Here is a 12024-nt window from a genome sequence, read left to right on the forward strand (position 1 = left end):
AGGCTTGGGAGTTAGGAGACCCAGGGCAGGAATCCAAGTTGTGCTACCTGGTGACCCTGTGGCCCTAAGCAATTTACTTAACCATTCTGATGATGAGTTCCCTTAATTCTAAGGTAGGGTTAATAATATCGATCTTTGCATGGTTGTAGTACGTTTAACAGGACACAATGTCCCGGTACTAATTTGTGGGTGTGTGTGTATGTCTGGTGTATGTCTGTGTGCTCTTACCCAGAGATCTGGTGGTCTCCCACCATGAGGAAAGCAGTAGTAGGCTTCCATTATGTTGCTCAGTGGGTTCTTTCCCATTGCCAGCTGTTCTTCATCTTATTTCCATCATATAAAAGTAATCCTGGGAGCTGGGGTGTGATGGGCAGCCTTGGGGATTACAGAAAGGCATCCCAAGGAGAATGTACAGGTGAGGCTAAACAAGATGGAGGTGAATGTCTGCCCTACCCGTCTGGAGAGCGTTCCTTCAAAGTCCAGCTCTGCTGAAGCTTAGGTGAATTGCTGTATGTTGTTGTCATATGCAAAAGCTTCCCTTGAGAGCATCCATTCTTGTCAAAATGTGCAAAATAAATAGTCCAAGGACAAGGGTCTCCAGACTCCCTTTCAAGCTAACTTTGAACACAAAATTAACACTACCTTGGGGTAATTTTTCAAACAGACATGAGTAGACCTAATCATGCCATTAGTCTCTGATATAGTTTGGACGTTTGTCCCCTCCAAATCTCATGTTGAAATGTGATCCTCAGTATTGGAGGTGGGACCTGGTAAGAGGAGTCTGGGTCATGGAGGTGGATCCTTCATGAATGGCTTGGTGCCATCCCCTTGGTAATAAGTGAGTTCTTGTTTAATTAGTTCATGTGAGAATTGATTGTTAAAAAAGCGTGTGGCATTTCCCTTCTCTCTCCTGCTCCCTCTCACCGTGTGACACGCCTGCTCCCTGTTAACCTTTCACGGTGAGCAAATGTTTTCTGAGGCCTCACCAGAAGCCAGGCAGATGCTGGTGCCATGCTTGCATAGCCTGCAGAGCCATGAGCCAAATATACCTCTTTTCTTTATAAACTACCTGGTCTCAGGTATTTCTTTATAACAATGCAAAATGGACTAATACAGTCCTCATCTCACCATTCAAACAATAAGGGTATATTGAAGAATACTAAATATTTTGCTTAAATCAAGGCATACTATGTTTGCAATTTCCCTGAAGTTTTTTAGCTTCATGAGTAATTCTTTAGTTTTGCTTTTATTTTTATTTTTTATTTTTTAAATTATTTGGTCTGTAGATGAATAGCCTAGTAATTCTAACACATACATTGTATCTTGAATATTTTGAAATCATTTTTTATAAAGTATGCACTAAATTTTCTGAGAATCGATAAGTAAGGTGTTGTTCTATAGTTTAGTAGAACCATTCTTTTTCTTCCTTTTAAAAACTTAAGAGTTATTCCATATTCAGTCTTCTTATACATTGTCTGTTCTTTGTGATTTTATCATACTAACAGAGTAGCTCTGAAATACAGATGCAAATTCCTTTAGCACCTGAGATATAATGAGTCTGGGTTCTGCTACAAGCTTTTTTCCTTTAAAAATATAAGAGTAATCCTTTATTAGAATAGGAATAACACTAGATAAATTTAAATTTTGTCTTAAAAATTTGAAAGTACTTCTAGATGCATTATCTCGTGTGATCCTACAACCACTTGTGAGATTTGTAGCACTGGTGTTATAGTCTATTTTAAAGACAAGGAAACAGACTCAGGGAGACTGGGTAACTTGCTAAAAGACCCCACTGTGACCAGTTGGCAGAACCTGGTTCTGCAAACCATGGATCTCTAACGTGACTTTTGAATGTCTTCTTTTAAATGTGTTTTATTGTGTGTCTGTTATTTTCAAAAGAAACTAAACTATACATAGACAAGAATACACACATAACACCCAGATGCCCAGACACAGACACACACACACACACACACACACACACACACAGTGTTGTCGAATAGAATATTCTATGATGACAGAAATTGTTCTATGTCTGTACTATTCAATTCTGGTAGCCATTAGCCACAGATGGCTATAAAGCACTTAAAATGTGGCCAGTGTGACTGAGAAACTGATTTTTCATTTGTTTAATTTTAATTGAAATATCAACAGGCTAAAGAAGTTTTTGCCCAGGAGTAAGAGGGGGACAGGACTTCTCACCCAGAACTCCTTTCTCCAGGGTTAAGACAATAGCTAAGTCCACCCTCTGGGGGAAGGGAAGGGGAACAATAAAGGGGATACTCCTGACTGCCCTGAACATCGACCCGAAGGAGACTGTTTTAAACCACAAGTGATTGTTTGGTGGCTTTATAGGGGCAGGCAAATGGAAACAGGGGCTTGAGAGTATGGGGAATTAAGCTCCATTTCTGCACATCTGAGTCATAATGCGCAAATTTTAAATTCACTGCATGAGCAAACCTCAGGCCCTTTGGGGCTTTTTCCCTGCTGAATTGTTCTTATAGGGTTGTGCAGTCCTGTGTATGAGTCTTTGGTTATGTGCTCCGCTGCTTTCTAATTCTGCACATCTGAAAGTGTGGATCTCATCAGGGAGTTCTCCATATAGGCAACTGGATTCATTGAAACTGCTCAGGAAGTACAGAAGGCTTCCTGACTACCCCCGTCAGCATCCCGCAGCCAGGGTTCTACGAGGAAGCAGATGTGGTGTGAAGAACATGGGCTCTGGCACCAGGCTGCCTAGGTTCACATTCCAGCTGTGCCATTTATTAGCTGCATGACCTTGGGCAAGCATTGAAGGGCTCTGTGCCTCCATTTCTTTATCTGTAAAATGGAGGTGATTAATAATAGTGTCCACTTCATAGGGTGAATATGTTTAACAGTACCCAGCACAGTGAATACCATATCAGTATTTATTGTTGATATGGTTGTTTTAGGTTCAGCTCCACTTTGGTCTCAAGGGCCAATTGTGTTTCTAGGAAAGGCAGGGAGATTTAAGGAACACTATCTTTTCTTTCAGCAACTGCACTGTGAGAGCTTTAAAGCAAGTCCTGGCCTACACAGCAGGGTGCTTACCTAGTTCCTGGAGGCTTATCCTGGGTGCTCAGACACCATGAGGCAGTCTCCAGCTGCAGTAAGTCTTTTTCAGGCCTGACCCCTGTCTGACTGCTGGTGGCCCACGCCAAACTCTTAGGATGCTCAAAACACCTGCATACACTTCTGCTGTCGAATTCTAAAAGCTTGGTCCACCTGCCCCACTCTGGTGGGTTTGTCCATTTCCTAGGTTCCAACATCTTGGTTGTCTGCTCCCTCTGGCCTCTCAGCATGTTTCCTTTTTATTTTAAACAGGCATTATTTAGGGGGTCTCCAATGTGCCAGACACTGTGCTAAATGCTGGAGATACAGATTTTCATAATTTTTGGAGTCTCCAAAAATGGTTGCTAATTTGCACTGTAAGGATGAAGCACAGAGTGTCACCACTCCCTTGGTAGCTACTTTACCTTTAGAGAGACATACCTCAATAGCCTTGGGTGGGAAGGAAAAAGGAAGCTAAAATTCAAAGAGCTGACATCATCAGGACTTCTATCTCTTATTTCACATTTGTCCTGCTTCCTGACTTCATCCACCTACCCTTTGCAAAGGATGGTGTGTGGTCAGCATGAGATGAATGGAATCCCGAATCTTATCTACAGCAATCCACCAAAATGGGAATGGTATGGTGTATTGGAACTCCCAAATTTTGAGATGTATATGTAACTCCCCAGTTTTGCAATGTGTATGTAAAATCTTGAATTTATACATTACATCCTTGTTTCAGATCTAAGACTCTGCTTGTTCGTGGTCCGATCAGTTACTCAAAAATTTACAGAGAGAATCATGAAGACACACACCCACAAACATGCCTTTTTGGTTTATTTGCTTTTACAAATATAAACAGTTTAACCTGGGCATTATTTACCAGGTACTGTCTTTGAGGAAAGAGATGTTGGTTCAAAAAATTTACTGGCTCCAGAAGTTCAGTCCCCACTGGAGAAAGCCAAGAGGGCAGTGGTGGAAGCTTCAAGGTTGGGAGGTGATTGTGGGTGAAGGAAAATGTAAACTCTAGTGGATATTACACTACTAAGACATGCCAGTTCTTGGAACAGAGCAGAGAAACAAACAGAAGGGATAAGAACAAAAGGAAAAAAACCCAACCCTGCTTGTTAATATGTATATTTTACATGGCATCTTTGAAGATGAAGCTACTGCTTACATTGCTTTACTCCAATTCACTGAGTTTTACAAGACCACAGGGGGACGTGTTCCAGTTTGAACAAGCTGAAAATGTCTTAAAGCTGACAGAATAATGAGTATTTTTTCTTTGTTTAATATTTTTGATACAGATCGGATAACTGTGGTTTCTGTCATTTCTATCCAATATGCCTTTTGCTGTTTTTCAGCTGTATTTCTTTGACTTACTAGAACATTTAATTTCTTGCATGTATAAAAAGAAAGCCAAATAAAGGCAATTATTTCAAGTTATTATTAAAAAATTTCCAAAATCATGCATTGAATATTTGATTCTCGGGCTAGCTAGTTAATGTTAAAACTGATGGTTCTGATGGAATAGTTTTTCTCTTTCTTTTTTACTTTGTTCTAGCTGAATTTCTCTTCTTGATTTGAAGATTAAACTGTCACTGATATTTGGTCTTCCACACCTGGATAGTCAGAAGGGGACAGAGGGAAATCTTTTCAGGACAAAGGTGTGTCTAGATAAGCCCATCTGGGATTGGATTTGAAATGGGTAGCTGATATGGTTTGGCTCTGTATCCCCTGCAAATCTCATCTCGAATTGTAATCCCCAACTCTCGAGGGCAGGACCTGGTGGGAGGTGATTGGATCATGGGGGTGGTTCCCCAGTGCTGTCTGATTATAGTGAGGGAGTTCTCACAAGATCTGATGATTTTAAAAGTGGCAGTTTCCCCTGTGCTTTTTCTCTCTCCCGTGCCTTGTGAAGAAGGTGCCTGCTTCTCCTTCACTTTCAGCCACAGGCATGTACCACCATGCCTGGCTAACTTTTGTATTTTTCGCAGAGATGGGGTCTCACCATGTTGCCCAGGCTGGTCTCAAACTCCTGAGTTAAAGTGATCCTCCCACCTCAGCTTCCTGAAGTGTTAGGACTCCAGACATGAGCCACTGTGCTTGGCCTAGGGTGGAGCTTTGATGAATGGGATTAGAGCTCTAAAAAAAAGGGACCCATGAGAGTTCTGTATAGCCCTCTTTCCTCCAAGTAAGGATACAATGAGAAGTCAGCAGCTGCAACCCGAAGCGGCCCCCCACCACAATCTGACCATGCTGGAACCCTGATGGTGGGTGCTCCAGCCTCCAGGACTGTGAGGAATACATGTCTGTTGTTTATAAGCCACTTAGTTTGTGGTGCTTTCTTCTAGAAGTCCTAACTGACAAAGACAAGTGCTATTTTGCCCTTCTTTGTAATTTAAAAAGAAGTTCATCTGTCTCACTTCATTTTTACTGGTCAGGAGTATTTGCTTCAATTTTGCAGATGAGGACAGGGAAGTTAGAATATATTCTAGAATCTGTTGTCCTTTCCACATCTCTGGGTGCAAGAACACATGTGCCAGGCCTTGTACCTTGTACTCGTCTAGGAGCATCAAACCAGGAGAGAGGCAAGAGGGTCTCTGCCCTAGGCCTGGCCCTCACCTGCATCCTCTGGAGCTTCCTGTGCAGTCTCATTTGGCTTCTCTGTCCCTGCTATTGCTTTCTGCTTCTGTTGCTTGCCTGTGAGTCAAGACCTATTGCAGCTCTGCTGGTTGCCTCCTGTGTAGGCATCGATATTCCACACTTGTCAAGTGTCAAGTCTTCATTCCTATTCTTCCCATCTCGTTAGGCTTTATTCTGTTTCCTTTATCATTGTTTGCTGGTTGCAACAGCAGCTTTCAGCCCAGCTGTGCTCTGTGTCATTTCAGGGGCGTGATGAGGTAGATTGCAGGGAAAAGAAAACTAACTCAGAGACTGGGACTCTGGTCTCACTGGCTGTGTGGTCCTGAGAGTTCATTTTTTTTTTTTTCTCTCTGTGCCCCATTCTTTTATTGTTAGAATAGGTTTACTGAGTTTCTCGCTGGTACTAATATGTTCTGGCTCAAATGTGATGTTTGTGGAAAGTTAGAGGCTCACCTCCTCAGTTTTCTGGGTATGCCTATTTTGTTGCTTAGAACAGGTAATGCTAAGGATAGTTAGGAGCTTTATATATATATTTTTTTCTGACAGAAAGAGAGAAATTGCATTTCTCTAAAATATTGACACACCCAAGGGATGCTGCACTTATTTGTGCCGCCATCTGCCCTCAATGGAGCACAACAGAAGTGAGAAGTCCCCAAAATACAGTGCAGCGTCCAGTGCCTAAAGCAAAAGTTAAATAAAAAACACCCCACAAAGCCAATTCCACAAGCTCAAACTCGGTTGTGAAGAAGAAAAAGCTAGGAGACAGGGTCAACTCTATGGGGAATATTATTACCTTTTTTTCATTTTTCTTTTTTAAATGTAAAAGCTCTGAAAAGCAGAGTTCTATTTTTTCACCTGGAGGATAGCAGAAAGACTGGACAATAAACCCTTTGGGTGTTATAAATGTGTAAATAGGGCACAAAAATTCTGTATAAAATGTTGACAATGTTTCCTTGAGGTTGCAATCCTGATTTGGATTTTTGTCACTCATTCTCCACTCTGTACTCTCATTCTTGTGAAAGAGGGTAGGAATGTCCTATTTTCTCAAGCTTTTACCTTGTATATGTTTACAAGTTTTTCCCTGGAATCCCAAAGTCAACACTTTTACACTTTTTAAAAAATTCTGTTTTATAATTTTTTATTTCCATACGTTTTTGGGGAGCAGGTGGTATTCAGTTACATGAGTAAGTTCTTTAGCGGTGATGCCTGAGATTTTCGTGCACCCATCACATGAACAGTATGTACTGAACCCAATTTGTGGTCTTTTATCCCTCACCCCCCTCCCACTCTTTCCCCCAAGTCTCCAAAGTCCACTATATCATTCTTATGCCTTTACATCCTCATAGCTTAGCTCCCACTTATGAGTGAGAACATACAATGTTTGGTTTTCCATTCCTGAGTTACTTCACTTAGAATAACAGTCTCCAGTTCCACCCAGGTTGCAGTGAATGCCATTAATTCATTCCTTTTCATGGCTGAGTAGTAGTCCATTGCATGTATATATACCACAATTTCTTTATCCACTTATTGATTGATGTGCATTTGGACTGATTCCATATTTTTACAACTGTGAATTGTGGTCCCATAAACATTCATGTGCAAGTATCTTTTTAGTATAATGACTTCTTTTCCTCTGGGTAGATACACAGTAGTAGGATTGCTGGATCAAATGGTAGTTCTACTTTTAGTTCTTTAAGCAATCTCCACACTGTTTTCCATAATGGCTGTACTAGCTTACATTCCCGCCAGCAGTATAGAACTCTTCCCTTTGCAATGCATCCATGCTAACATCTATTATTTTTTGATTTTTTAATTATAGCCACTCTGGCAGGAGTAAGGTAGTATCTCATTGTGGTTTTGATTTGCATTTCCTTGATCATTAGTGACTCAACACTATTTCTTTTTTGCTTCTTGCTGAGTTCCCTTTTGTCTCTACCGCTAAGTTCTGACCTGCTCCCATCATCGTCCTCCCAGAGACAGATATACGCACCTGGAACTAGTCCCAAAGTCAGGTCTCATTTAGAAAGACAAGGGGTTAACTTTATTGTTGTTAATACTTTGAAGGTGTCCTGAATGTCTCCCACAGTAGAATCATAAGTATGAATCTATCAATCATATCAAATAGGGAATATTTCCTTTCTCTTTATGGAGTATTGGAGTCTGAGATACTCCAAAGAATAAATAGTGGTTGAAGGAGAGGAGATATTGATATACTAATAACTGCTTTTGAACAAATGCATAGAAGGGGTGTCTTCATTTATTTATAATTTTCTTTCTTCCGGAATAATTTCAGGCAGTTTTCAATAAGGCTGATATATACAATGTTCGTGTCTTTTCAACTTGCCTAGTGCGGTGCTCCTAATGGCAGAGGAGAATAGGTGGACACTGTTCTCAGGAGGCTTTGAGGGGAGAACCCAGAATGATTAAATTTTGCCTTCCAATTCGCAATATTCAAAGGAATATTAAGATGTTTTAAATTACCTAGCTTTGAATACATTGGAGTTGCCAGACATATGAGCAACCTTTAACCTGTGGTTTCCTGGATCCCACAGCACACCATGGCACAACCTGGGCACATGTGTACTTCAGTGTGAGAAGCATGGCCACAGAACTTTCAAATAGATGTAAAAGGCAGGAGTCAGACACTTTAAAAAGGGGAGACAAAATTCCTAAAGACAAAATTAACCTCTGAGCTCACTATCAGCAAAGACAAAACATTAGTTCTCAAATTATACTTAAATAAATCAAGTCTAAGACTTTGCACGCAAATTCATTTTCTCTTTTGATGAAGTATAATCAGGGAAAAACATGGTTGAGTCGCTCAGTATAGATTTTCTAGTACTCTTTATAATCGGTGGCTCTGAATATCTGTTGACTATCTATCTGCTTTTTGACCCAGGTATGACAAGCTGGCTGTTCACTTTCATTTTCTGAGTATGTTCTGGTAGTTTTCATGCTTTCTTACACATTAGAATCACCTGGAGAGTTAAGAAAAATTAGACATCTAGGGTGCACCTGGTGCCAATTAAATCAGAATCTCTGGAGGTCGGAGAGGAATTAGGAACCAGCCATCAGCATTAAAAAAAAATTTTATAGGAGATTACAATATGCAGCTAAGTTTGAGATCCAGTGTAACACTGTTCTGTAACAGACCAATGGTTCTCAAACTTGAGCATGTGTAAGAATCACCTGGAAGGCTTGTTGAACTACAGATTCTGGGTTCTACCTTCAAGATTTTCTGGAGGCTTGAGATTGTGCTCAAGAATTTGTACTTCTCACAAGTTCCCAGGTGATGCTGATGTTACTGACCTGGGGATTATAGTTGGAGAAACATCATTTTAGAGTTTCAGATATGTTATTACTACTAGAATGGATGGGATGGAAATATTCAGGCTATAAAGATGAATTTGGGTTAGATGGTAAAACAAAGTGATGTAACAGGGCTTGGGAAAGATTTGTAGAACGATGCTCTTCTGCTACAATGGCCATGTTTAAATTCAATTGACAACATGTTTTGTTTCAGTTGGATTTAGCCCAGGTCTTGGACACCCAGCCTATTTCCTATTGGTTGAAACTGTTTCATAAATTCAAATGAAGGAAAAACCTCAGTCTACAGCTTGCTGCTTAGCACAGGTGTCCTGTGAGATGTCATGGTGCCCCATGAATGTTGCTTCAGTACTCTCTCTGTTTGTCAGCTACAGTGGATGTGATGGAAGCCTTCAAAGGAGTGATAAATGTCCTTTCTCTAGGACTACAGCTTTTTCTTTATTGGGCTTAACAGTTCCCAGTCAGGTTGGCCAGCTCCTGTTTCCGCTTAGTGCGTAGTTTCTTTTTTCTTCTATTATAAATATTATCTGCACAACTCTCTTAGCTTTACTAGTCCCATTAAAGTGTCATTAGGTTTCCCATTAGCAGCTACTGTTGACGGTTTCCCGCAGAGGCCTCAGCGTGTGGGCCTTCTTGCTATGAATTTGAGCTGGGGGAGAACAAGAGAAGAGGGAAGTGTGGAGACTCCACTAATATCTACCTTCCAACTTCAAAACACAAATGCTAGGCTGGAACCAAAGTCTTCATTTGTCAGGCAAGGTTGGGGGCAGGTAAAACAAAATTTGTGTATTTGTTCCCCAGTCCCCAAATAGCAACTTCGTTTACTTTCTTTGCTTCTTTTAGTATTTTTTTAAAATATAAAAACAAATCAACAACATCTCCAGTTCAATTTGAGTCACTTTTTACATCCCCTACCTTCTGTCAGTTACCAATACTCCATATAGTTTTCAGTCTGCTGCCGGTTTGCCTGCAGTGCTAGGTCTCTGATTAAACTGATTCAGGTATGGTGGACTAGACTGCCCATGTGTGAGGGGTAGAGTACCAGAACAAATGGGACATTTCTTTCACTCAATTTTTGCCCTTCTTATAAGAAATAATCTCTTGTACTAAATTCCCCACTATGTGGAATTTATTAAACACTCTATGAAGAATACGTATGATCAGTAAAATTTAAAGACACATGGAATCTAGGTACAGCTATGAAACTTGCTTATTAACTGCTTATACTGATTCATATCAGTCCTTTAAAAGTCCACAACTTTAAAGAAATAGTGTTATCACTTTAGAATTTGACATCAGAAGTCCCTTTAAATGGCCCTTCCCCAGACTGTAGGTGTCTTCAGTTTTTCTTTACCAAGATAATTCTCAAGGCTTAATCTGTCCTCAGTTAAGAAACAAAGTCATCTTCTGGAAGTCTTAGCTTCCTTTTCCTCAGATGCCCACTTTTTCTTTCTCATAGTTTGCAGGAAAAGAAAAACGATCCCAATTACACACACTAGCTCCATTTACCTGCTCTACTTCACCATGATTGTGCTTTTCCGATTAGGAGAAAATTTGCTTTCTTCGACTGCTTCTCAGATTTAGCTCTCTGCCCTTTCCAGCTGAAGAAGAGAGTCCTAATTTACACTGAATACATACATTTAGTCATTACCACTAAACGTTACAACTTTTTGTTGAGAATCTCCTGGAACTCTTCTGTCTGGCTTTTGGTACAGCCTAGCTTCTTTTATGGGGCTTCACTGAAGTTTGAGCCTATGTCAAAGCCTGTCACTGAGTATGACCATTCAGTTAGGATTGGGAGTGAATTTTTCCCACGAGGAGAGGTGGTTCTCTGGACTCTGGACCCACTGAATCGAGATCATGGGGATCTGGAAGGTTGAAAGTGGTACATTTGAGGCCAGGCATGGTGGCTCATGCCTGTAATCCCAGCACTTTGGGAGGCCGGGGCAGGTGGATCAAGAGGTCAGGAGTTGAAGACCAGCCTGACCAATATGGTGAAACACCGTCTCTACTAAAAATACAAAATTAGCTAGGCATGGTGGCACATGCCTGTAATCTCAGCTACCCGGGAGGCAGGCTGAGGCAGGAGAGTCGCTTGAACCTGGGAGGCGGAGATTGCAGTGAGCCAAGTCGTGCCACTGCACTCCAGCCTGGGTGACAGGGCGAGACTACATCTCAAATAAATAAATAAATAAATAAATAAATAAATAAATAAATAAATAAATGTGATACATTTGCTAGAGGGAGCAAGGCAGGGCCATATTTCCGTGTACTTTGCAATGGCAAGCTGTTTAACCCTTTGAGAAAATTATGTGTAGACCCAAAGGAAGCTTTTTAGAAGCTGAACTCCACTTACCAAGCTCCCTAGAACACCAGAGCTTGCTCTTTCCTCTGTAAAAAATGGGGCACTGTGAAAAACATGGCTGTGCTGCAGCCAAGCAGGCACAGGGCAGCAGGCATGGCCAAGGTAAACGGCCTAGATGACTCAGCGGGTTTGGGGTACAAGAGCACAGTCCCGTGTCTTATATAATCATAGCCATGTAGACATAACATAGAGAAGCTCACCACCTGTCTCTCAGCCACTGTTGTCTGTGTAGTGTATAGATGTAATACTGACCCTGTGAAGGGGCTGCTGAATAAAGTTGGGTCTCATCTACCTGCTGTCTCTTGAGTGTTCTTCCAGCTCCCTGCCCCACATCCACCCCCTCCCCTCAGCTCTCAGCTGGAAATGGAACCTGACCCTGAGCATGACATTTGGCATAGTCGTTGGCAGGATGAGGTGAGTGGGTCTTGAGCCCCTGGGGCTCCTGGGTTGGCTATGTGGCCGCAGCATGGGCTGTGGTAGGCAGTGGTAGAGGTGCTGCTTAGGTGGGCCCCAGTGTAAATGTGGGAGGCAGTGGACGGGTCTCCCACGAGTGTGGAGAAGGCACTGAAGCAGCTGGAAGCTCACAGCACCAAGAAGAAATGCACCTTCGCCGG

Source organism: Mandrillus leucophaeus, unplaced genomic scaffold, assembly GCF_000951045.1.
Source record: "Mandrillus leucophaeus isolate KB7577 unplaced genomic scaffold, Mleu.le_1.0 Scaffold302, whole genome shotgun sequence".
Classification (NCBI taxonomy): domain Eukaryota; kingdom Metazoa; phylum Chordata; class Mammalia; order Primates; family Cercopithecidae; genus Mandrillus; species Mandrillus leucophaeus.